Genomic DNA, 26,671 nt, shown 5'->3' on the forward strand with positions numbered 1-26,671 from the left:
CCCATATCTCACCGTCAGAGCTCCTTTGACAATCTCCTGCCCCCCCCCCCATATTATCTGACCTCTCTCCACAAATTCCTTTGTATTTAAGTTTTCTGTGAAGATCTTCTGATGGGAGCATGGCAGGAGAGCACCGAACAGCTTCTCCCACCCTATGCTCCCTAACCCTCCTGAAGAAGTAGAGTCCCATCCTCATCTCAAACCTCAGTCACGCCTTCTGACCATGACAAGCATTCCCTGGAAGATATGGGAACAAATGAGGTAAATGTCTCCTTTGCAACATACTGTCCTTTGAGTGATTCTAAGTAGAGATGTTTAAGTAACCCTTCTGATATCTCCACCAAAAGGATGTATGGTTGCTAGGAAACAAATAGGCATTAACCACACCTAGCATGAAAATGCTCTCAACCTAAAGCACTGTAATTATTCTCAGAAGAATTTTTAGCTGCTGTTTCATTGTCATCTTTCAAAAATTTAATTTGACAATTATTTATTAAACTCATATGTGCAAAAAACATGCAAAACACAAATCCTATCATATCACTCTTCAACTCAAAAAACTTCTGTGCGCTCTCATCCACAAAAGAAAGTCAAAACTGCTTAATCTGTCTGACAAAGCCAGCCTTCTTACAACTAACTCCTTACTCCCACCTCACCTGGTTGCTACTCTCTCTCTCCTCTCTACTTCTGAAATCCCATCCTGCTCTTGCCTGTACAAGATCTTGCCACTCTTCAAAGCCTAATTTAAAGGATACTGTTAAGTCCAGACAGAATGAATTGCTCATTCCTGGTCACTGATGATTTCAGGTATGCATGCACTCATTCAACAGAGATTTTGTCAGTACTGAGTACAGCTGGTTTGCCGTCTTTCTTTATAGGCTGCAGTTGATAAGTGTTCTATGCCTGCCTCTATCAAAAGGATTTTCCGTGGGTGACAAAACTGTAGCAACTGGTAATTCTTTTATTTCACAAATTATGGTCCTGACGATAAATACAGAGTGGAAAAAATTTTAATTCAAAAAGCAGCTAGTAATTATCCTAGAGTGTTTTTTAAAAAATTATATATACTCTGTTACCCAGTCATGCTTAACATAGCAATGGGAGGCATCTTCCTATATTCAGGCTTTATTCAAATTTTATTAAATTTGGATGTTCCCAGAAGGCTTCTACTCAAGAGAGAACTAGCTCTTGGAATCAAAAAGCTCATTCTTAGGGGAAAGAATGGCTTCTCCACATAAACAGGCTGCCAGCTATCATAGCCATCAGACCTAGATTATTAAGATAGCCAATTTTTATTTTCCTTTTGACACATGCTCAAAATTCTCTCTAAACTCTGTGCCTAATTAAGCTCCAGTTTATGCAGCCCCTGCATTTTACCTGCTGCCATTGCAACAAATGTATCTACTGATGCAGCAGCTCTTTGAAATGTCTTCACTTTGCCTTCCTTATCTATGTTCCCTGAGCTGGGGTGCAGTTCCCAGCACGATCCTAAATTATAACCTATTGTGTTGCCAGAGTCTAGTGAGAAAAGCCAAAACCAATGTGTGTGTTATGGAGGGAATTTATTGTTTAAGTGATGAAAGAGTGAAGAAGCCAGAGATTAGCCACAGCTGGAAACTATTAAGGCTGGAAGGGCAAAGGGGGCAGAGGGTGTTAATGGAACCCAGGATTTGGCATTACCTGCTAGATGCTGACGCCAGAGGAGAAAATATTACCGTCCAAGGTAGAGGGAGAGAGAGAAAAGTACCACAGCTTCTGCCTAGCTCTTACTCCAATCTTCCAGTAGCTTCCACTTGGTCAATCAAGCTTCCATCAAGCCAGGGGGTAAAGAATCTGATAAATTGTAGTTCCTTGAAATAGCAAATAGCAGCAGGGGAGAGGTAGAGAATGAGTCTGACAGCAAAAGGAACACAATCTGCACCTTTGAGCCCCAGAGATGAAGCTCTGTCATACCAAGTGTTGCCCACTTCTAACCTGGGTCTGCTCACAGACCTCCTTAGAGTCCTATGAGGACAAGCTCCAGCTAATTGGATACCATGAAATATACCTCTCTCTTTTCCATGAGGCTGGCCAACTGTTGGGTAACACCAATCTAATTAAGTTCTGTTTTATTTTTCTAATTAAGTTTTAAAAATAATTTTCAAAGGGAGAAATTAATATTGCTACATTATAATCATGTCTCATATTTACATTTCAAGTGGTTTTCCATTTCTCTCCAATTAATGTCATTTTTTTCAACATTTGATATTCAAATACCTGCACATAAAAATGCATCTCAGTCCTATTTTTTCCACATTTATTTCCTAGGGGTTTTTCTTGGTTTGGTTCTGTTTAGCACAACTTTCAAGTAGCATGTTGGGAGCTCCAGGCAGATTTAAATGATCTCCTTTAAATTAAAAGGAAACTCTTAGTGCACTCAGGGTTCCTCAGCTAGAGTGAGCCCAGTCATCTGAAAGTCATTTGACCAAAACATTTAAAGTGTACTCTTGGGAAATTCTATACATACTGGGAAGATTTGAACCATGCTGTGCAATAGGAATCTGCTAAAAAGCGCCTACAATAAGAGCAAGCAACATTTTTTAAAAAAACTATATTTCTATTCACAATTAAATAGAACTATTAAAACCACATATTAATTTTTGGAAACTATAATCTTCAGAGCTCTTATCTATGTTTAAACCCCCATATACAGCCCCTTTACTATTTTACATCCATCTTTTTAAAAAAATATAAATGGTCGTTATAGAATATTTGGAGAATAAGGGAAAGAATAATAACTAAAATTTGTGAAAAACCCATAACTCCGATATCCAAAGATACCCTTTTTTAACATTTGAATTCATGTCGTGTGTGTGTGTGTGTAAAACAAACTTGTGGACACACCACACGGTTTTATGTTCTGATTTTTATCATTTACCATTTTATTTTGAGAATTCCCCATACTATAATTTTCCACGTTAAAAATCATTTTAATTGGATCATAATATTCTATTTGATGACTGTATTGTAATTTATTAAATAATCTCCTTTTTGTTAGACATTTAGGAACCACATTGCTACTTATACCTTGGCAATCCAATATGAAAAGACTGGTTTTCAGTCTATAAAAAGGAAGTAACATTATCCTGAAAGTAGCTGGCATTTCCTCTTCCCAGCCTCTGGTTGTTTCTGTTAGCTGTGTTTGGTTTCATGTTAACGAAACGTGAAGCATAACCATGTGTTATGCTGAAGAGTCGAAGTGAAAAGAACTCAACCAAGGGAGTGGCAATGGATAATTATTAAAGTGATGCTTTGGAAGAACATAAGTCTTGTTCTTGTTTATAAATTGCAAGTCACTGCTGACATAATTTTTAAGGGCACATATATTTTTAGATGCTTAGAAATCCCTCATAAGTGAGTCATCAATTTTGAATACCAGAGAAGGGTATGGTTAAGTGCCTAATTTGACTCATTTGGTGTGCCTATGGGTTTTCTTGTTCCTGTTGTATTTTTCTAGCAGGTATCAATGATTTGGAGTAGGAATGGCCCAGAGTGGTCCTTACAGCACTAAAACCTGTCTTATTAAATTTTTATATGTTGCTATATTTACACTATACCGCCTATACTTACATATATACGAAAATAATAATTATAACAGAAACATTATAAGATTGTTGAAGACTAAACGAGATGATACATGAAGAATTCAGCTCAATGACTGACTAATTCCAGGAGCATAATACACTATTAGCATCTTCATTATTATCTTTATTTGAATAGGACTTATAGCTTACAAAGACTTTCATATACATTTGCATTTTCATTGCTACAACAACTCAGAGAGGTAAGCAAGGATGGGGACTCTTATTGTCTCAAGGTGCTTGCATACTACAACTCATGATGGTGATCTGCCAGTTTTCTGATGGCCATTTATATGGTCATGTCGTACTGAATTATTATAAACTATGACTTTGGCAAAAGTTGATAGAACGAGTGGACAAGGCATCGCAAACTCCTTCCTATTCTATCAGAGACATGAAAATTTATTTAAATCACTATCAGTGTTTAGCCATTGCTAATAATAATAATAATAATAATAATAATAATAATAATACCACTGTACTCACTAATCTGAGGTTAATATCACGAGCACAGAGGAAGATAAAGCAGTCAAAATTATGTCTTTTTAGGAGTGAAACTTAGATTGAAAAGTATTCTGTCAAGACTTTTCTAAACAGGGTCCTTACTAATTGAATATAATAATCTAAGCATCATTCCTTTGGAGTGTTTAACGAGAGCATTTAATACCCCCTCTCTTCCACCGGAGCTGCTTACAGCAAAGGAATCATTCAAACTGTTCCTAAAACAGTTTTTAGGAATACCCATCTGGAGGCCAGAAGTAGGACGAGGGGAGTTACATTTGGAGAAAGAAATCCAAGGGGATAGCCATGATTCAGTAAGGGATTGGCTCAAAAGTTGCATTCCAGGTCAAGGTCATGGCTCTCCACATGCACTGAAGAGTCAGGGGCCTCAGAGTCAATGGCTTGGCACTTATGAATACTCCAGGTCAAGCTTACTGTTTATATGGTTCATCAGTTTGTTTTCAAAGGGCTGTCCTAAAGTCAGCAGGGTTAATCAATTCTAATCACTAAGCAATCAAATAGCCAGCAAAGGCATCCCAGGAGGAAGATGAAGGCAGAAAGCAGGACACACCATTTGACTGTCTTAATCATTGAAGAACCAGTTGTAAGAGAACCAATCATTTCAGTCTTCTGACTCAACATGTGTACCCCTCATTTTCCAAATTTCTTAACAGACTCAATTGAAAAGCAATCTCTTTAAATTCATTAAGTACTAGGACAGGTAATGTACATCAGCAGGACATACCTTTTCCAAATTAGCAGGATCAGCAAGGAATGAAATAGGAAGGTTGGTTGATCAGTGACTCAGATTTCCCAGCCTGGTGGAGAGCTTGTCAGGTAACACAGAGAGTCAGAAATAGGAGTGATATTTGGATGGTGTTAAATTATGTTTCGCTTTACCGGAGAGACTATGTGGATGTCAATTGCCTTCTACAGATCACCAAACAAGCACAGATATAACATAAAACAGTAACTAGGTTTATATAATCCAAATATCTGCTTAAAGTCTACTTCTGCCAACAACAGAGCATTTGATAAATTCTTGACTTGTCTTGGAATTTTTGTCTCAGAATATAGAGGAAGCAAGGAAGGCAGCTAAAGCACTAGATTGAATTCTGATGAGCCAGAGGGAACGTGTAGGTGATATGGAAGGGCGGGGTCCTGGACAATTAAGCAAGTGGTTCACCTTAACCCTTACTGACTTAAAAAAAAAAGAAATCAAAAAGTTTATCAAAGAGGTATAGACAATGAATGATGTCTGTGATTTGCTTCAAAATTATCTAGTGGCAGCAGGAAATGGGTCGGAGGATTATAGGTGGGAGTATAGAAAGATCAGGAAGAGTTGGTAATTGTTGAAACTAAGTAATAAAACTAGGGGATAATTGTTGAAAATAGGGTTCATTATCCTATTGTGTGTGTTTGACATTTACTATAATAATAAGTGAACAAAATAAAACAAGAGAAAATAATATATGACTCATTCCAAAGTTAAACAAACGACCTCCTCCAAAAGGAGAATGACTTAAAGATATGACAAGCTTTCAAAAATGAAACGGTTTATTCATAGAGGCACAAACAATCCCATGTAGAGATAAAGTGTGTGTGAATTTGGAGTATGGGGTGGGGAGGCAGCATCTAAAGCAGTGTGACTCGACCAGGGGCCACTTGGAAATTTGTGGGGGCATTTTTGCTTGTCATGAACCCTGGCAGCAAAGGTGGTTCTCAGTGGCAGAAGGCCAGGGATACTAAAACTCTTTTCATCCAAGGACTGTAGAATTGCCCCCTCCCAAGCCAGTAGTGCCCCCACTGAACAGCATTAATGTGAGGAAACCAAAGTGCCAAAGTGGCCACTGAGGGAGCTCTTCCATTAATCTGATCTTAAAAGCACATGGCCCATGAATGGGAAGGATAAATAGTAAAGGATGAATAATGATAAAGACACATATGCAATAGTCAGAAGTGGATCAAGAAAGCCAAAGACTGAATGATTAGAGGCTTGCCGGGATTCAAGAGTAAGCACAATATTGAGATACAATAAGAATAAAGCATTTGTAGGTTTCAGAAAGAAGGGAGAACTTTTCCATAATCTAAAAAAGGTCAAACGACTGTTGCTAAAGAGAAATTGCTAAATGGTAACAGGGTAAATAGTGAGAAAGTACCCCCAAGAATTTATGTTCAGACTTCAATGAGATTGTGCTAAGACTACTTACCCTGGAAGATTCAACCCTTGCCTTAGGCTCTTGGGCAGAAACAATCTTGCCCATGCTCCCTGTACCCCTCAGGAAAATCTAATAAACCTCAAGGCCATGGTTCTATCAGTGGGTGAGCAAGCTTCGCCTCTGAAAATAGTATTCCTGCTCACTATTGATCAGGTACTAATTTCAAGGAGTTCATCATCTGCTTTGGAAAAGCAAAACACACTGAAACAAGTTCGAAGATGTCAAAAGACACCGTAAGATTCAGTCCTGAATGTGCTGCACAGATGGTTAACAGTATAAGTCAACAAAAGGAAGAATAGCTGTGGGTTAGAGTCAGCAGGGAATGTTTTGTGAGACAAAAGAGATGTGACCCTGATCTTAAAAGAGGAGCAGGTTTTGAAGAAACATAGAGAAAGGAAGAGGGCACACAGTTGGTGTAAAGTGCAGAATTGGGAGGAGAAAAGAAAATGAACAAAGGTCTCATTCTTTGACCTTGTCTTGACTGAGGACTTCAACTATAATGACTTTCCTAGCTGGCATGTGCTTGGACTCTGGCCTTCTTATCTCAGCCCTTGAATATTCTGGGCTCTTGATTTTGTGGTACACCTTCCTCTGACTCACTGCTGCTCAGGCTTTGGGTTTCCATGCACTCTGGCTTCAGAATCCTCAGATCTCTTTTGGCTAAATGCCACCACTGCCTTGGCCTAATGCAAGGAAGTGTCGCTGGCCACTCCTGGGCAAACAACCCACACACATTTCTAAGAAAGGAATGAAGACAACCATTCTACATGGAGGGGAAACCAAATTCACTGTCTTTGAGTGCTTTCATGTAATCAAATCCAAGGGAAATTTTGTCCAAAACCCTTCTCTTTTTCTTTGACAGATTCCTTTTTATTTGTTCATTTTTTATTTTCTAAAAGTTGGTATCAAACCTGACAGAGAAATTCACTTAGATGCATCATGAATGATAGACTGGAATGTTTTCAAATACTATTTACTCAAATGTTGGTAACTGAATCAGTAGCAGTTTGGTATCTGGAATCAGCTTTAAAAGAATTGATTGATCCATCAGCTCCACCAAAAGTCAATAAATGTATGATTCATGATACAAACTGTGACCAAAACAAACCTGCTGTGTAATTCATGTATCTGTTGGGGCTGTAATACTCGTGATAGCCTGAAATAAATTATTATGTTCCTTGTAAATTGACTTTTAAAAACTACACATCATATATCTTTTTAAATCTTAATTAAGTTACTACCATTCATAGTCCTGTAATTATGGGAAAAAATTTTTCTTCTAAAAATTATAAACTGTATTTCTCAGTAAAATACTAGGTAAACACAAATTAAGACGATGGTTGGCTGTAATAATTAAAATGCATTAAGATGCAGTACCCATGGAGTCAGATGAGGTGAGGGCAAGCACAACACTGCTTTTTCTTTCTTTACAGGCTCTGCCAACACCATATTTGGGTTCTTGGGTTGGTCCTTATCAGAAATCATGTTGACACAGACATGAACATTGTGAATTTTTGCAGGGCGTGTGTGCGTGCATGTGTGGCTGTTTCGCTATGCTTGCCGGAGCACATTTCTCTTAACGAACTGCTTTTGAGAAGCTGTAAAAATTTCACAACATATAGCTGCTTGATAAACAGCATCATTTCCTCCGGAAAAACTGGAGACTCAGGGCAGCCGATGCTGTTCATGTACGTGTTCAGTATAAAATGCTCGGAGCTGGGGGCAGGGGGTGAGGGTAGGGAGTGGGGGAACAATACTTGTGAGTTTCTATAAAGACAGAGTTTGCTAGATGGTTTCTAGGAAGTCCACAGCTTGGACATTACTACTTTAGTGCAATTATAATTGTGTTTTTAGAAAGACTGTACTCAGCTCTTCATTCTGAAGTTTTAATCTAGTTCACATTTCAATTGACTCCCAATTGCTAATACCAATGTAACTTGATGAAGGGATTGTTTCTGAACACTAAAGTAGAGAATATATATATTTTTTCCACAGAATCCAAATAGGACATGGGATGATTAATCTAGCACAACATCTCCTATAGCCAAGGTTCTTCACGCACTCATTCAAATGTCTGTTCATTGATCATTATGCAAAATGAATTATGAAGTTCAGACTTATTCAAATCCCAAGCATATGGAGTTTCACTCATTGAAAGCAAGTGTGCTTCCAAAATTCTTATTTCAGCTTCTTAAAATTCTTCAGCTATGTTTAGAGAATATGTTGTCAACTTATGGTTGCATAATGAACAAGCTTTAATTCTAAGAAATAAAATATAAATATAACGTCAATTTTATATAGCATAAAGCATGTGAATAGCTTTGAATATTATGAATATATCAAATGGTTTGTGACATTGGCCCCTGCTGGACCTGTCTCCTACACCAGCTGCAGAAAGCAGGTCAACAAGTAGAGATGAATGCACAGCCCCGCCGGCCAGGCTGGGAAAACATCCCTTAAGTGTGTTGTCTACGGCCCAGCTGTTTGTCCAGAAGCCTGATACAGCCAGCAGGTCACTCCTGGATCCAAGCCTGCTGAGTCTTTCCCACTGTTGAAAGAGCCAGGCACAACATTGCAAGTATGCTCCCTGAAACACTACGTATCAATTAACCTTCATTTTGCTTAAAAACAATGAAACAAAACAACTCCCCCCCGCCCCCCAAAAAACCCCTCTAATAATCAATTATATCAAATAGGCTGTTTAAAACCATTTTCCTTTATCAGCTTGTCTGAGAATGAAATAAGGACAGAGACAGCCAGAAGTCTATTAAATGTGCCCTCTTCTTGCCCCATTCTCACCCCCAGTGCTAATTTTTTCAGAATTCTGAGTCCTCAAAAAAAAATCCTCTTGTAAAAGGTATATTATTTTCACTCAAATCATTTTTGAGACCAAATGAAATTTTTTTTTCCTCCACACCAACCACTTCTCCAACTCTCTAGACACTGACTGGATCTCCTAAAACTAGATTTGATTCTAACACTAACTACCCAGACTTAGTGCAAACCCTACAGACTTAAGAGCTCAGTCCCATAAGACTGCCCACTTCAGATGCCAGCCACAAGTCCCAGGCTGTCACTGGTATTTCTGACCAACTGGCTATAAATTCGGGGATTCTTACAACCCATCCTCAGGTTTGATAATTCACTAGAACAGCTCAAAGAACTCAGGAAAGCGCTTTACTTACTGTTTTCAGTTTATTGTAAAAGAGTCAGCTCAGCGACAGCTGAATGGAAGAGATGCAAAGGGCAGGGTGTGGGGGAGGGGTGCGGAGTTCCCATGACCTCTGGGAGCGCCACCCTCCCAGCACCATGATGTGTGCACCAACCTAGCAGCTCTTTGAAACCCATCATCGAGGGGTGTTTACAGCAGTTCGTCACGTAGGTATGATTGGTTAAGTCATTGGCCACTGGTGATCTCCAGCCCCTCCCCGTCCCAGGAGATCCAACACTAATAATGGTTTGGTCATTCAGGACACCAGCTCCCATTCTGCAGCTACGTCCATAGGCATCTGCCAAGAGTAACCTAATTAGAACAAAAGAGGCTTCTATCACCAAGGAAATTCCAAGATTTAGAAGCTCTGTGTCAGGAACTGGTGACAAAGACCAAATATAGATTTGTTAATGTAGTCACACAAGGCTTGTTACTTTTATTGATTCAGTATAGAGGAGACAATACCTATAACTTTGTTCATTTTGCTTCATTATCCCTAATCCCAGCTGAGAAGCTCGATGGCAGATGAGAGCCTTCGCGGTCACTTTAAGTGGTTTTGTTTTAGGTACCATTGCTTTCTAGAAGCTTCTTCAGTTTATCTTTCATTCTGGCTCTTGTGAGCCAATTATCTGTGGATTGGTCACTATGCTAAAAGTAGATCAAAGATGGGTACTAAAAATGAATTAGGAGGTTCAGACTTATTTAAACCCCAGGCACAGAGCGTCTTACTCCTTTAAACCCACTCATGGTCCACACAGCAAGACTGCTTTCTCACTATAGTTGTTCTTCCCGTTAGTCGCCAGCTCCCCAGGAGGTCAAACTAAGGAAACCGCTGTGGACCTTCGGCCATGGGAAAGTGAAGTTCTGACTCTGATAGGCCCAGCAAAATTGGGGAGACTTATCTAAGAGGGAGGAAAGGGGAGAAGACACCCTTATGCTTGAATTGTTTCTATAGAAACCCTAGTCTCCTCCCTTCCTGTTCTTGCCCTCTCCAACCCCTGCACTCACCAAATGCCTCATGGATTCTCACCTAAAGTTGTTTTGAATTTTATATAGCAGTAACTTCTAGAGAATATGGTTATATATTTACATATGCATTTTTGGGATACGTTTTTCTTGGTGCCTTTGAAAGACTTTCAACTACCAGAGTTCACTCTTCTAGGTTTACAGCACAACCTGAGTTCTAAGTTTAGGTTATTGGTCCCCACCTGAAGTGTCAGCAATTACTGGTGAAAGGAACCAGAAGCTAAACACCCAAAAACAGATGTGGGCTTTGAATCTCAGCAGGGCTGGGAAACAGTCCAACAGCAGATGTCACAGTTTTTCCCCTCAAGAGCTCAAAACACAAAAACCAAAAAAAAAAAAAAAAAAAACCTAGCACCATGAGAAATAAAGGAACTATGCTGCTATGCAGTAAGGGCTGAGGCCTTGCACAACTCTAGGGGGCACCATTCCCAGGAAAACAGTGTGAATTCCTGCCCCCATTTCCAGTGTTGTGCAGATACTGGCCTCTAAGAACTAGAATGCTTTTTTCCACCATGTGTTGATGATTCTCCTGAGACACACACCACAGGGCATGAAAGCAGATCCAACACTCATGCACTTGAGAGGATGTGGCTGTCGGTAAACATGACTTAATTCTGTTCCTCATCCACCCAGAGCCCTCCCTGAAGACCTCCTCTGTACTTTGAAAACAGCCCAAGCTTTGGAATGAGGAAGTTGAAAGACTGGTTCTGTTACTTGTCTGGCTTTGGGTAAGTTACATACCCTCTCTAAGTCTTGAGTCTCTTACCTGTCGAGTGAGTGACCTGTATCTAATATTTGGAGTTATCACATCCAATAAAAAGAATTCTGCCTGTCCTTGTAGTTCCTGGATCCTTTTGTATGGGGTAAGGGAGGAAAATGAGAAAGGCCAAGGTAGCCAGATTTACTTTACACAGGAAAGAATAGAGCGTTGCTACAGGAAGAAGAAAAAAGTCATTGAAAAAAATGAGGGAAAGGAGACAGAGAGAAGTGCTAGAATAAGGCAGGCTGGGGGAAATTTGGGAGGAGAGATTCACGAGAGGACATATGAGCTATATTTAGAGAGAGTTGGGGGGCTTCGTGTGGTTATTAAATTGCCCTTTAGCATTTTTAGAGATAATTTAGTTAAATAAGAAATAATGTTATCAAATAGGTTGATAAACACCATTTACTTCACCAGCTCGTCCAAGAGTGAAATAAGAACACGAACACCCAGAAGCCTATTAAATAAATGTTCCCTCCTTGGTTCTGTCCCCAACCCCCCCCCGCCCCCAGCTATAAATTCTAGCGGCTCACAGACTCTAACGCACCACCTTAACCGGCCCTTAGTGGGAGAGGCTACTGGCACAGGGAAGACACCAATCAGATGTGTCATTGATTTATTGTTTTCCATGGCACTTTCAGATTTCAAGCTGAAGAAGGTCGAGAGAGAATTATAGCCTCTTTGGCTTCATTGTCAGGGTCTTGGGTCCCAGGAAGTGTGATGGAGCCAACTAACCTCTGGGAACCCCTGAGATGACCCCTAAACTTTATAGAAGCATCTGTACAGAGCTCATTTATGTTGTTCAAAGCTTCCTGAATTAAAAAAAAAAAAAAACTCATAAAAAGTCAGAAACCATTCATGCATTTTAAGACATTTCCTAATCTTTTGATACTAACAGATAACAAAATGGGAAAAAAATACCTGGAGTCAAAGGAAATGTGTTTGTTTATACTTATAGGCAGGTGGTATTTTACATCGTGAACTGATGGGTTTTAACATTTGATGCAAGCATCTGAACACACATGTTTTTACAACTTCTTCCTTTTTTCTGTCCTATAATATTCACTTATTTTAGAGGTCCCTCGAAGTGAAATGGGGGTAGTTTTATGTAGGAATTATATTTGGAAATAGAGTCTGAGGAATTCATGATGGCTGAACCATTGGTTTACGTTATTTTTTTCATTTTAGAGACTATTCCCATCAGATTTCTTTGTGTGATTTTTGTGTATTCTCATAAAACTGAGAGCTAGATAAAGGAGAAAATAAGTAAACTTTGTTTCTCTCTTACAATCAAAGTTCTCACATCCATCTTATTTTCACTTTGCTGCAGAATATTATACCTAACCCTCATGTTCGGTGCACAGGGCTAATTACAGCATCTCTTTTTTTCTGTTGGGAGGAAATAAAGCAAACTAACTGCAGCAATTGTCCGTGAAACTGAAACGCTCCGGATGGAATTGGAGTGGCATTTAGATTAACGAAGGTTTCCACTCACAGACCTTTTCACCTGACCAGGAAACCTGACGTACATTCACCAGTTCCACAGAACACAAAACACCTACCTATTCCCACAGCCTTGAAGACTGACTGCAGGAGAAGCTGCTAGTACAAACAGTCACCAAAATTTCTCCCAGCCCCACTCTATCCTCAGAAGAGAATGGGCTGCTGTAAGTGCATGCCCATGGGCCCTAGAGATATTTTCAAAGGAAACAGCTAGAACTGGCGTTCTCATGTATATTTCAGGGCTAACTTCCACACTACTTAATAGAAATAATGGTATTTTTTTCCCCTGAATAGAAACGATTGTAAATTAGTGTACAAAGTTTAAAAACATAAAAAAGGAATGAGAAAAACAAAATCACAGGATCTTAAAACTTTAGGCATAAATCTTTCTAGTTTTCTATGAACATTTATGTTTATTAAGTATATATACACACAGATATAATAAAAAATTAAATGACACTACATTGGCTTGATATACTAATTTAAAATAATGAACTACATAACATGAATATGTTTCCACTTCATTAAATGGGATTTCATATCAGCATTCAAAATGGTTATTTAATGTTGTATTAAGGGTAGTGCTGTGATTTATTCAATCAAGTCCCAGTTGCCGGACATTAACCCAATGCTCTGCTATTCAGATGAGAACTCCAGGGGCATCTTTGTGGATAGACCTTGGTAAACCTCAGCAATACATTCTTTGGCATAAATTTGGGGATGTTGAAATGCTGGGTCACAGAGCATGTCCGTTTTAAAGGTTTGGACATGCAACTTTAAACATCAATTTTCAGTCTCTCTAGTCTTGCCAGCAGTGCATATTATCTGAACAAAAATACTTTGCCAATTTGATTTTTTTAAAAATGTTATCTCAGTGTGGTTTTACTAAGAATTTCTATGATTGCTAATGAGAATGAAGGTCTTCTTCATCTATTTAACAACTATTTATATTTTTCTTTTGGTTATTTATAGCCTTTCCCTGATTTTCTTTTGAATATTTGTCATCTTCTTAGTGATAAAGAAGACCTCTTCAAATACCAAGGATAGTAACCCTTTGTTAATATACTGACAAATTCTTCCTCACTTGCCAGTTGCCTTAATTGTATTTATGATGTGTTTTGTTGTACAGGAGTGTTTCATTTGTATGCAGTCAAAACATTCAATCTGTTTTATGTTTTCTGACTTTGGCTTCATAGGCTTAGAAAAGCTTTCTCTAAGTGCCACAGACTTTTATCAATAAATCACAGTCACGTACTGCCTTGTGACAGCTCTTCTGTCATTGCGCAAGGTATAAACAATAACTAAGAGCCAAGATCAACTCTTAACTTTACTTCCCCTCTAAGTGTCCTGTATTTAGTAAATTGCAATCCATTCATTAACAACATGTTTTAATTGAGCACCTCCTATGTTCCAGGATTATTAACTATAGATGAGCTAGGCACTGATACACAACTGCTTCTTTGTGAATTCCACCAGCTTGTATTGAACACTTAACACATGTGAAGAGTGCGCAGACCATGGCAAAAAGGGAAGAATGACAAATTTAAAAAAATCCCTGCCCCTTGAGAAACTTATAGTTCAATTCATTCTGGGGAATTAAAGAGAAGTAATATTTAAATGAAACAGGTGAATAACTGTAATGTAGGAGAGAAAGTTTAAGTACCTTGTGAGAAGGGTAAAAACTCTCAGTGCTCATGCAGTGTAGATCAGGGAAAGCCTGGAGAAAGTGGCATCTGAAACGAGCCTTACAGGTGACAATGAAGGAGAGAGCATTCTCTTCTTCCTGCTCTCAAAGAGAAGAGAAAGTTACATTCGACCCAATTTCTCCCTGTAGTACTACAAAAAAAGATGTAACCAGCCAAATACGCTTATAATCAACCCACAGTGCCCAGAAGATGGGCTCAGTGAGGGGCTTAGGGAAAGAAGTTACAATTCTTTATGTCTTTTATATTCATATTATGCTTGTGGTATTTTTGTGTACAATTTTCTTTCTTATGTAGTTAAATCTTCTTGGATGGTGTGGCAGATTGTATCCCGTCTCCTATGCTCTTTTTAGAATGTGACATTAACAGACTTCATTGAGAAGTGAAGTCTATATCCCCTGAGTGGATCTTGTAACTGCTTAAACCAATAAAATGTGGCAGAAGTGTTACTGAATGACATCCAAAGCTAAGTCCTAAAAGGCACTCCTAGCTCAACCTCTTTCTCTCTCTTGGGATGCTTGCTTTCTAAACCGAGCCACCATATTGTGAGGAAGTTTAGACCACATGGACAGGCTGAATGTGAGTGTTTTCATCAACAGCCCCAGGCAGATTCCTGGCCAACAGGAACAAGGAGTTGAGCTTCATGATGTGAGTTACCGAGGATGTCTAGATATTTAGCCTGAGCAATTGGGTATTAAGTGATGATGTCGTTTATTGAGATAAGGACTCCTGAGGGAAGAGCCACTTTTCAGGGCAGTGTACGTCAATAGTTTGATCTGGAGCACATTCTATGAAACTCCTGTTAGACATTCAATAGACTAGAGCTCAGAGAGAGGCCTAAGCTGGAGATATAAGCTTGGGGGTCATTGGCATATAGATCATGTTTCATATACTACTGTTGTGTAAGAAAGGATTCTAAAAGTTAGCTTAAAAGTTATTTCATTTGCCCATCAATCTGTGAGTTAGGAATTCAGGGCAGGGAACAGCAGGAATATTTAGTCTCTACTTCACAATTTGTGGGGCTTCAGCTTGGAAGATTCAAGGGCTGAAGGCAACATGATAGATGGGGCTGGAATCATCTGGAAGCATCTTTACTCACAAATCTGGCAGGTGAAGCTGGTTATTCACTGGACCTTAGCAGAAGGTGTCAACTGGAATACAGATAGTAGCTTTTCCAGGTGACTTGGGCTTCCTTACGGCATGGTAGTTGGACTACTTACATGGCAGCTCAGGGCTCCCAAAGTGAGAGTGCCAATAAATAAGGCTGAAGCTGCATTGGAAGTCATGCAGCATTATTTCTAGCTCCTTCTATGGGCTACATGAGAGTAACAGCCAGCCTAGACTCAAGGATGGCAAGAGGGGAGAGGTGGTGATGGACCTAGACCTCTTCTCTTGATAGAAATGTGGAGATCACATTGTAGAAGAGCATGTAGAATGGAAATACTGTTGTACTCAATTCTGGAAAATATAATCTGCTACAGGTGATGTTTATTTAGAGCTGTATAATTGGATGAGATCACTTAAGAAGCAAGTGCACAGAGAGAGAAGTCATCTTGGACTGAGCCCTGGGCACCCAATAGAGATCGGGAGGAGGAAAAGCAGAAGAAATCATGGAGCAAAGGCCATTTCTTGCGGTGGCTGCCACTTCCTGATGCAAGCAGAGACCAGAACCAACCCTCCCCAGGTGGAGACTGCCTGGGTGCTCCACTGGGCACAGCTACTCGGGCAAACCAAGATGATCAGATAGCCAGTACCCTCAGTCCTGCAGGTGCTCAGTTTTCCATAACACAAGGAGGAGTGGGGAGGGGTTGGACGTAGACCCCTGCTGTGTTGGGGGGTTGCTCCAGTTCATGCTCTTAGAAAACTATTTTGCCTTTACTCAACTCAAACAAATGAAAAACAAACAAACAAACAAAAAACAAACAAACAAAAGAAACTTAACATCCAAATAGTAGCATCTGGATTTAAATTTAACTCACTTCAGTTTTCTCTGAAAATAACTAGTGAACGTTGCCTTATAGTCTTGTAGAATTTTCTAAACTAAGAGAGTCCAAAGGTAATTGTTTTCACTTCCAGGAAACTAAACTGCCAGAAGTTCCCGAAATGGCAGGTCCCAGGAGAAAATTCAAAAAAATTAAGTCCCTCTCCACAAAGACTCTACTACAATGGTTAAATAATCCTGAGTGTTAGAGTTGAAAATTCTCTAATTATGTAGCTGTCTTGCTGAAATGGATTCTGACCTCCACACGAAAAAGGCACTTGCTGTTCCTTTAATGTTGTTTTTGCTCATGCAAATGATACCCTATTACATTCAGTAATACATAACTACTACGTTAATACATAGCAATTTGGACCACTCTAGGATCCCCTCACTGTTTTGTGGTTTTATGCAATTCATATATTGTATGCAAGAAGAATTGACCTGGAGCAGGCAGCAAGAAATGTGTAATTAGAAACACTTCCCAAGGAAATTACGGTGACAAATGAAGGCTTGAGGATTTCTGTGGGAGCCTGGAACTGCAGATATTCATTATAGGTACTTGCGAGGCACAGCTGCCCTGCTGAAAACCATGTCTAATTTTTGTGGGGCTGGATGCAGCCATGGAGGACAGCCCAGAGCTGCCCAGAGCCAGAAATGGTGTCCGTGGCAACATAATGCTCCATTTGTAAACTTTTTTTCAATGCATAAAAATAAATTGCTTAGATTTTTCCTCCCTCTTTTTCTTCCCACTAATTTCAGAGTTTGTACCAGCAGTGAATACCCTCTAGGTCTAACATTTCCTGGTAGCTAATGACTGGCCAGCTGGGTTAAGCGCCTTTGGCTATACCTCCAGCATTAGCAACTCCAGCTGTCATTAATTACTGCTCCAGGAAGCATTTTCCAATCAAATTATTGTTGAATCAAAATGAAAGAAAATGAACTTTTATTGCTGTCAACAATTATTAACTCTCCCTATGAATCTAAATGGAAATAGTGGAGGTTTTACACTTAAGAAGTGTCCCTCTGGGGGTATTTCTCTAGATACAGCTAAGTTGCTTGGACAGCCCTCAAGGACTGTTCACTGTGAGTGGGGAGGAGGCTGACCCACAGGCAGGAAGACCCAGGAAGCTTATGCACGTAGCACCGTGAGTCCACAATCGTTTTTGTCAGCGTCCTTTTAACCTTGGTCTTAAGCTAAATGCCCCAAATGCTTCTGTGGGAATGTCTGAGGAGAAAAGATTGCTTTCATGAGCTGAGAATATGTAAAACCTGCATGAATGACAATAACTACACTTACTGAGTACTGGCTTTGTGCTGGGCTGGTACTGTGCCCCATGGTTTATACATACAATCTCCAGGGAACCCAGTAATTCTCACACAAGAAGAGTACAATCATCATCCCTGTTTCACAGATGGGAAAACTGAGACTCAGAGAGGTCAACTTAGCCAAGACCCACCACTTCCTGGTAAATGGCCAAGCCAGAACTTGATTACTAGTCTTTCTGTAACCACGGACCAGCTCCAATTGGCCCTAACCTATTTCTAACAAGACCCGGAACCAAAGTTTAAAACTTGGATACACCAGTTATGAGTAACACGGGTGAACCCTTAACTGCTCCCTCCGCATTGGAACCTAAAGCAACCTGAACACCAGGACCCTTTCAGAAACGAAGGGTCGGTCCATTGTTCAGTAAGATCCAGTGCTGCAACCCCTTAAATCTTGCCCTGATCCCTGGATGGGGGAGACAGATGTGAGCCTTACCTCCTGTCTCCTTGCGGGTTGACCTTGCAATAAAATTTTTTTCTTTTCTGAAAAAACCATGTCATGGTATTGGCTTCTATGTACGTCAGGCAATGAGCCTTTGCTCAGTAACTTTTCCATCAGAGCCTTAGCTTTTAATTTATTTTCTAACTTTTACCTATGGTGAAATACACATAACATAAAATTTACTATCTTAACCATTTAAAATGTATAGTTCAGTGGCATTAAGTGCATTCACAGTATTGTACAGCATCACCATCATCCATCTCTAGAACTCTTTTCATCTTGCAAGTGTGAAACTCTGTACCCATTAAAAAACAATTCCCCATTCCTTCTTTTCCCCCACCAACCCCTGGCAGACACCATTTCACTTTAGGTCTCTCTGAATTTGACTGCTCTAGTTAGTAGAATCATACGGTATTTGTCCTTTTGTGACTGGATTATTGAACTTAGCGTAATGTCCTCAAGGTTCATCTACATGGTAGCACATGTCACAGTTTTTCCTTTTAAGTCTGAATAATCTTCCATTGTATTTATACATCACATTTTTTTCATCCATTCAGCCATGGATGGACACTTCGATTGCCTCCACCTTTTGTCTATTGTGAATATTGCTGCTATGTTTACCTCTTAACCGCTAAGATATATTGAGACTTGAAAGAGTGACTCAAAGGAGAGCACACAGGCTGTCTGACACACCCCAAACTTCTGATCAGCCGAGTACCACGTGGCCCATCAGCCCATTCAAGAAGGCGCCACCTTGCTGGCAAGGAAGACAGGTGCCTGAGGCCAAAAACTCCAGCAGGTTGGCCAATGGGAGCGCCGCAGCTCCAAGCTGGCACCCCTGAGGAAGATCTTAAGTGTCCAATCCAGTCTGTTCCCCTGAAGCTTAGGTTCCAGGAAAAACAAGGTCCTTTATAGTCGAACTTGACTGGGTTTCCCCAGAGAGACCAGAGCCTGACCTGGGACTCCATGGGCTCATCGGCCAGCCATTGTCAGTTTCTTCCACTCAGTGGTTCCCAGTGGGGTTGGGAATGAGCAGTGTTCCCTCCTGATGTTACCACCCAAGGGGCTTTGTGGAAATGTGAGGGGTATTTCTGGTTGTCATAATGGTTTGATTGGGGGCACGGCTAATATTTAACATGTGAGGTCAGGGGTGTGAGGTACCCTGCCATGTGTGAGGCAGTTGCCCACAACAAAGAATTGTCCTGCATCCCAAATCACTTTCAAATATCTCATTAGAATGTATCTTGTAAGTGAAAAGCCTCGTTACAATTATTTGAGCCTAAAATCTAAATCATATTTTACAAATGCACACAAGTAATTTTACATGGTTTTTATATGCACTGGATTTTTTAGGAATGCAACTATTGATTACATTGAGGGACACTGTGGTTTTTTTTAATATTTGGAACTTTACCTAGAGTTGTTTATCAATTTGGAAAATCATGGAAATGTCACTCTTAATATTTGAGTTGCAAAATAAGTATACACAACTTTATCAGCTGCATTTGAATTGCCACATTCAGGAGCACCTGCGATTAGGGGCAAGCATCCAACTAACTCATTCCTTAGGTCTTCCAGTGTTCTCTTGCCCCAGCCTTTACATATTGAAATATACATTAGATTATTAGACATGTCTATTCTTTTATATCTTCTTTATTTTACACTTAGGGCATTGTATTACTAAACATCACATGTGTTGGTCAATTATATTAAACCACAACTCTATATCCAAAACTCTTAGGGGCCAGATATGTTTCAGAATTAAGAATTTTCTAGATTTTAGAAAAGTAGTATGATGCACATAAAATATATTATATAATGCATCAGTAGTGTCTGGAACAGTATCCTATAATCAAAAACGCTGATATTTCTACAGCAAAACATATAAATAGACACAGAGAATCAGATACATAGTCTCTCTGTAGCTTCAGGTCTGCTTAGGGCAGGTTTTGTTGACAAATGGGTGTTGCTGGTAAACTTAAAAAAAAGAAAACAACTTTGGATCGTTAAAGACTTTTGGATTCTGGATATGGATTGTGGCTCTCACTTGGTGATAACATGGGGGACGTTATCATTGGATCTGATAGGCTAAGAGCACAGCTCTGCCCACCAGCTCAACATTGGTCTCCCCTGGACTCAACCACCCCTCATCCTCCAACCCTCCCCACCCCCCCCACCCCCCCACCCCCCGCAGCCACCCAACCCCATCCCTGAGGTTCTCCTTTCTCAAAGCCTCTTCTGGGTTCAAGTGAATGTGACCTGGTTGGTCTCTTTACTGCCTGTCAGCTTCTGGACTTTTATAAATCAACTTCATCAGGTAACCACCATCACAAGCGATGCCCCCTGACGTAACTGGCCTCTCTTTATTGCTGCTCCAAGCAGGGCAGATAGGAGCTCTGAGAGCTGGCATCAGTGGCTTTCCCAGGCTCCTTTCCCTTCACTCTCGTGGCCAAAGATAAGCCATCCTCTCTGCTGAAATGCCCACTCTATCCCCCTTGTCTTCTAGATGAGTAGTTCCTTCTTTAAGCCCCAGCTTAAATGCCACCGATTTATGGGACTTCTCCAAAGCTTCTGAATAATATTTATCACTCTCTCAGGTGAGATCCCTCAACTCTTGTATGTTCATTCATTCCAGAAACATATTTTTATGAGTGCCTACTATGTGCCAGGCACTGGTCCAGTTTAAACAACATGGATTTCCTGGGATGATGAAACCTTGGATTTCATGGGATAATACCCCTCAAAGCTCTGCTTAGAGCATAATACATTCATCAGCCTCCTGACCTTGCCAACAGAGCAGGGTCCCCCCCCCCTACCACCACCACCTATCCCCTCCCCCCCATTCCCAGGAACAGTTCCTTTCCCACAGAGACAGGAACTCACATTTGCGGGGCAGTTATTTGATGTGCAAACACTGCAAAGTTCTATTCTCTTCAGAAATGGGATACTTGCTGGTGTGGCCAAAAGATAAAGTCCCAGGATAAATGTGTCACGTCTTTCTAGAATGTTAATTTCACTGTAGATTTGGGAAGGAAAGTCAATTAGTGTAAGGTAAGTAATTTAAATATTATTTTTATATCAAAATGTGGATATATTGACTACACATTTTTCCTAATTTAATTTATTATTTGAAAAGGTAATACGTGTTTTGAAACAAAACTCAAAAGGTCTAAAAGAGTTTAGAATGAAAATTTATATCTGTTTCCAGTCACCCAACTTCACTCCCAGGAGGCAACTGCTATTCTCAGATTCTTAGGAACTGTCCAAGAGATCATCTATACGAAGTATAAATAAATACCTATTAATGTGAGTTGTGTGTGTTTGGTTTTTGTTTTAGTACAAATAATAGCATAAACTACACACTACTCTGCAGCTTGCTTTTCTCAGATAAACACTACATTTTGGAGCTCTTTTCATTGTACATTCATAAAGAGTTCTTTCATTCTTTTAATAGCCGAACAATAAATATTTCATTGCATGGATGTGCTAGTTTGCTAACCAGCCTCATGAAGGTTATTTCCAATACTTTCCTATTACAAACAACACTACATCAAATATAACTCGAAATTTTCTTCATTTGTACACATGGTAGTATATAGGTAGGACAAATTCCTAGAAGTAGGCCACAGGTACATTGGATGATCCAACCGCACTCTGGAGAGATCTTCCAGTCTCTCGACTACTACATTAGAGTGTCTGTTTCCTCGTCCGTTAGCCAATACACAATAGATAATGCATTCTCAACCTTTCTGACTTTGGCCAATCTGATAGGTGAAAACTTGTATATCATTAGAGTTTTTATTTGCTTTTCTTATCTAGGAAGGAAGTTGAGTATCTTTTTTTTTTTTTTTTTTTTTACTGTTCAAGATTCATTTGTATTTCTTATTCTGGGAACTGTTTCTTCATATCATTTGCCTGTTTTTCTACTGATTGTCGGCTTTTTCCTTAATGTTTTGAATTTCTTTAAATATCAAAGAAAGGTACCTTTTGTGATATGAATCACAAATACTGCCCTTCAGTAGATTGTCTTTTGATTTAGTTTGGCCCCCTTACCCCCATACAGTAATTTGTAATTTTTTTCAATAGCTGAATTTACCTTTGGCTTTAAGTCTTCTGGGTCTTGTGGCATACTTAAAAAGGCTTCACCCCTATCTGAGGTGATTTAAAAATATTCTTTTATGAATTCGTTTCACCAAAAATTTACTAAGCTCTGACTCTGCCAAGCACTGCTGTAGGTGCTAGAGTTGCAGCTCTGAATAAAACAAACCGTGGGTACGTGTTTTGAGTCTTTTTGCTAAGTTACCGCACATTTCCTAAGTACTTCCACGGTTTCATTTTTTGCATTTAATTTTTTCTTCTATCAGGAATTTAATTTGGTGTAAACTGTGAAGGATCTGCTTTCTGACTGGTAACCCCGTTGTCTCAATATCATTGACTGAGAAATGTATCTTTCCTTTACTGATTTGAAATGTCAGTTTTACCAAATGCCGAATTCCCATAGCTCATACATTTTTAAGCTAAAAAGAAGGCCTCAAAGAAATGTCCTGCCTCAAGTTTCATCAACAGATCCTTCATGCTGTTAAGTCTATTCTCTTCTATCTTCGGGAACATTTGGCGGAAAGTCTGTGTATCACCATCTTTTTATCCTCTTTAATCTTCGCAATAACTTCCAAGGTAGGTCATATACCTCCATTTCCCCAGTGAGAAAAATAGGCCTAGAGAAGTTAAGAAGGTGCCCCACCAGGGTAGACCCCCTATTGTTTTATTTGTCATGCATTTCCCTTCTTTTGAGTAGTGCCCATCCCACACACCCCATCATCTGCTTCCAGGAGTGAACACCTGTTAGTTGAGACCTAGCCAAGCTGACTGATCCAGGGCCTGCTCCAAACAAGGTTGGCCAATCACAGTCTTTCCTTGTAACTTTAAAATGGAAACCTAGAGGGGCCAGTCCCTGTGAGTTATAAAGATGGGGATCTGTCAGAGGCACATTTCTTGCCCCATGGACCAGAGAAGCAGAGGAACCTAATCTGTAGAGGCAAGGGATATAGAACGTGACTCGGGCACTAGAGAAGGCTAAGGGCCAAGAAAAGGCGAGTCCCCAAGTGTTTATATTCACAATTCTCTGTGTGCTGGGCTTCCTCTGTATTCCCAATTCTGTGTTTCTTGAGACACTCCTGTATGCTTAAAATAAATTCTCCTTAAGCTGCTTTGACTTGGGTCTCCATCACCAGCAGTCAAAGGGGTCCTTCAGTGATTGAAATGGGTCTGACCCTGGATTTTTTTTTCCAAAGCCTGCTGTGGGTGTATCACAAAAGGGGGGCAGAATGCTGTTTTGCCTCTGAATTGTCTCAAAGGGCAAATGGAATGTGCGATTATGGCCCGTGTCCTCAGTCGTCCACTGTGTGAGGCCATCTGTCACCAAATTGAAGGATCGTGCCAGTATAGACTCAAAGCCTACTCCTCTTTTAATCTGATAAAGATGAGTGAAGTTGTGATTTAGAAAAATGAGATCTTTTTAGCCTTTTCACATTGGGTCTCTGTGTGATGGTGTAGAACAGGAACTCATGCCAAAATTCAGCCAGCGCTTTACCCTCTCATTTGTTCTCCTCTTCCTAGGGTACTGTTGGTTTTTTCAGAAATTACAGCTGCCCCACCCCGCCCCCCAGGCTGGAAATCTGGAAGCCAGTTTCTCTTCAGTGCCTCTGATACTTGACCTTTCTTTTCCATTCTCACTGCCAATTCCAAGTTTTATTGCCTCAGGCCTGAATTGTTGTAATAGAGTCCTAAGGTTATTGTCCCCCTGCCTTTGCATGGCCTGAAATACCCTATTTCAATGTGAACTAAAGTCCAAGTTCAAATATCACCTCTGTGGGGCTTCTCTGACCTCTAGAATTAGGCCATTCCCTGCTGACTTAAACCTCTATCCTAAGATTACAGAGGGAACTATCCAGGGATCAGGTGTGTGAGCAGAGGCAATCATCATGCTTAACTTTGTTAAGGCTTTGTCTCGTTCTCTGTCAGATAGGATAAGATAGCAGGGCTATGGTAAGAATTCAAACTATGTAGGTAGAGATGACCATTTCAGGGCTTCCACATAAAAGGGAACCCATCTTTATTCCTTTTGCTCTCTTTCTTCAATTTTCTCAGCAGGCTGATAACTCTGCAGCCTGAAACTCTGTCTTCCTGTAAGTGCCTAGCAGAGAGCATAGCATAGAGCAGGCTTAATGCATATTGAATTAATAAATACAGAAATGAAAGAATGATTAAAAATCCTCTCTACTTCTTTAGACTCTCTCTTCAACCTCTTGTGCATATTCCTATTTACCAAATTAACGCTCCTTCAGTTTGGCTTCCAACACACATCACTTTTTGTTTAAAAATGATCTGTGGCTCTCCAGTACCTGTAGGTTCAAATTCCTTGTTTGAGATTCAAGGCCTTCATGATTTGGCATTCTATACTGTTTTTCAACTTTATCTCCCATTGTTCACCATTATAATCCTTTTTAATCCAGCTGTTCTGGCAGGTTTATTCATGGCCAGCCACTTCCCAAAAGTCCGTTCCTTTCTTATCCCTGTCTTTGCACTTTCCTTTGCACTCAATCCCCTCACCAACAGGCATTTTCTTTTCTGTCTAACCACGTCCTACCATCGGTAGCAAAGAAAACTAGTTGCCTCCTAATATCCCTAAAGAAATTGAAAAGAAGCCCCTCAATATTTCCACCATTTAATGTTTGGACATATTTTCTTCTAAGATTTATTTTCATGCATTCAGAAATATTTTTTAAATTGTTATTTGGGAAGCAGTTTCTATAATGACCACACACTTATTTCTACTTAGGTGAGCAAAATGAAGCAATTAGAGATCACCATAATCCTACCAGCCAGTGATTTTAACCTTAAAACAATTCCATTCATTTTTTTACAACGTTGAGATATTTTGACCAATCTAGTTTATGTTCTGCCTTACTTGGTTAGCATTGTTTCCAAAAACATTTTTCATGTCATTAAGAAAGCTTGGTAAAGAAAATTTTTTAAAAAATAGAAGCACAATATCCATTTGTTTGAGTAAAACATAATTTACTTAGTTTTCCATTGTTCCACATTTAGGATTTTTTTTTCAAGTTTTCTTTATTTTAAACAATGCAGCAATGAATATTTTTGTGCATTAATCTTTGACCTTGTTTCTTAATAATCCTTTAGGATTATTATAGTAACTATATTCTTGAATGCTTATCACACGCCAAGCATTCACTGCACTGTTTACTGCACTGAAGACTCATAACTATTCTGTAACGTAGATTATCACTTCCATTTCACAAATGACAAAACTGAAGCACGTATAGACAGAGTAACACGCTCAGCACACTCAGAGCCATGAGTGGGGCCAAAATTTAATCTGGCCAGTCTAATACCAAAGAACTTTTTAAGACTCTTGATACTTATTGCCAAAGGATTTGCCAGAAAGGTTTCAATCTTTACTCCATCAGCAGTCTAAGAGTGCCCACCACTCCTATTTCTCTTTCAAACAATTGCTGAGCATTTGCATTTCACTTTCTGTGAGCTATATTTTCATGTAATTTGCCCATACATCAGTAAAGGTTATCATGGTCCAACAGTTAGTCCAGCTGAAGTTCCCAGTGGCAGGCAAAGTGGTGATATTTCCCCAGAATCTGGTCACATCCACCCCACTCTAATGTGAGAATGACCTGAACGAACACAAACACCATAAAATAATGCTTTTATACTGGGATACACAGAGCCTACGCCTGCCTATTTGTGCAGAGTCTAGCGGAGCCTTCATCTGGAAGCCTGTGCATGCAACGAGGGCCAATCTGGAGTCTCCAAAGCTTACGAGCTTGTAAGAGCCTAAGCTGGCATCAGAACCTCTTGTTTTCCACTATACCAGATGTTTTCTGTTATAAGTGATAGCCACTGTCATCCCTGAGCTAATTTTCAGACTTCATGGTCTAGTAATTTCTTTTAAGGGTCAATCATTACTTGCAGATTCTTTTTCTTTCTTTTTTAAATTGGCCCCCATATATGTCAATTAAAATAGTTCATGCATACAAAAAAGTTTTCAGAATGGGTACTTGGAAGGGGCAATATGCAAGTGAATGGGGAGGGGGGACTTGACTGATTAAAAATTACATTTTAAGATCTAGTCCTCTATGCTTGCAATCTACCAGTAATTTGGAGAACTTCCTCTTCTGGAAGTGTTCCCCTCATTTCCATCTTTATCTCCCAGGTCAGCTTAAATACTGGCTCTTGCCTGAGGCCTCCCGCTCAGGCCTCACCTCAAGTAAAAAGCTCCTTTTTCATGTTTTGATAACATTGACAGTCCCGCCAGATTGCTTAATTTATCAGGAGTCTGCCTTGCAT

The 26,671-nt window shown here is 39.8% G+C and overlaps 1 long non-coding RNA gene across 2 annotated transcripts in view; it reads right to left on the reverse strand.

The window, feature by feature from the left end:
* Positions 1 to 1,081: 1,081 nt before the first annotated feature.
* Positions 1,082 to 26,671, reverse strand: part of LOC118610032 — a 29,462-nt gene continuing 3,872 nt past the window's right edge. Inside the window, exons 2-4 of one of the 2 annotated variants that reach the window (XR_004953698.1) lie at positions 21,176 to 21,308; positions 14,504 to 14,623; positions 1,082 to 1,850 (exon numbers count right to left, since the gene is read on the reverse strand). This is a non-coding gene — a long non-coding RNA (uncharacterized LOC118610032). Of the gene's footprint in view, positions 1,851 to 13,313; positions 14,624 to 21,175; positions 21,309 to 26,671 lie in introns of those variants that run through there. The other variant, XR_004953697.1, reaches the window with a different exon arrangement.

This window comes from Rousettus aegyptiacus, unplaced genomic scaffold (assembly GCF_014176215.1).
Source record: "Rousettus aegyptiacus isolate mRouAeg1 unplaced genomic scaffold, mRouAeg1.p scaffold_m13_p_12, whole genome shotgun sequence".
NCBI lineage: Eukaryota > Metazoa > Chordata > Mammalia > Chiroptera > Pteropodidae > Rousettus > Rousettus aegyptiacus.